This window comes from Petaurus breviceps, unplaced genomic scaffold, assembly GCF_028583685.1.
Source record: "Petaurus breviceps papuanus isolate PSGF00001 unplaced genomic scaffold, PetGlider_PUasm1.0 180, whole genome shotgun sequence".
Taxonomy (NCBI): Eukaryota; Metazoa; Chordata; class Mammalia; order Diprotodontia; family Petauridae; genus Petaurus; species Petaurus breviceps.
Genome location: NW_027185782.1, coordinates 80,153 through 80,740, shown reverse-complemented (window position 1 = coordinate 80,740; position 588 = coordinate 80,153). Strand labels below are relative to the sequence as shown.

Below are 588 nucleotides of genomic sequence, written 5' to 3'. Positions count from 1 at the left end.
GCACAGGTAGATAAAGTAGAAAGCACCCACATTTTCAAGCCTTTAAAACAGAACAGGCTACCTCAGGCAAAGGTCCTCCTCTCCCCACTCACAGCAACCACCCAGCGTCCGGGAAGCGTGCTCCCAGCAGCTCCGGCCCCTGGCAGTCCTCAGCAGGAGTCCTTAGCAGAAATTCTGGCTAACTCAAAAAGGGCTTTGCGCTGCCGCTGCCTCTGCTGCTGCTGCCGCCTTCGCCACCACCACCAGCCACCGCAGGAACTCTAGTTTGGTTTCTGCTTCCTCTTGCTCCGCCCCTTCCTGCTACATCAGCAAGTCCAACGGGGCATGGAAGATCTTTAAATCCCATAACCCTTACAGTAACTTGCTCAAGGTTACATGGCCAGGTGTTTCTGGGTGAGTGCTAAGTGTCTGAGCCCGGGATTCAATCTCCAGGTCTTCTCAACACTGGAGCCGGTGCTCTTACTCGCTGTGCTACCTGGCCGCCCCAGTCACCCTGACTTTTGTCTTGCCACTGAGAGCAGGCTGACAACTTTGTGAAGTTCTGCCTAACTTAAATTCAGTTCTCTCTCTCTCTCTCTCTCTCTCTCT

The 588-nt window shown here is 53.9% G+C and overlaps 1 protein-coding gene across 1 annotated transcript in view; it reads left to right on the top strand.

Annotated features, from left to right (window-relative positions):
• LOC138160201 (disintegrin and metalloproteinase domain-containing protein 10-like) overlaps nt 1–588 on the top strand; it is a 54,165-nt gene that overhangs the window by 3,809 nt on the left and 49,768 nt on the right. The gene's annotated exons all lie outside the window — the stretch shown is intronic.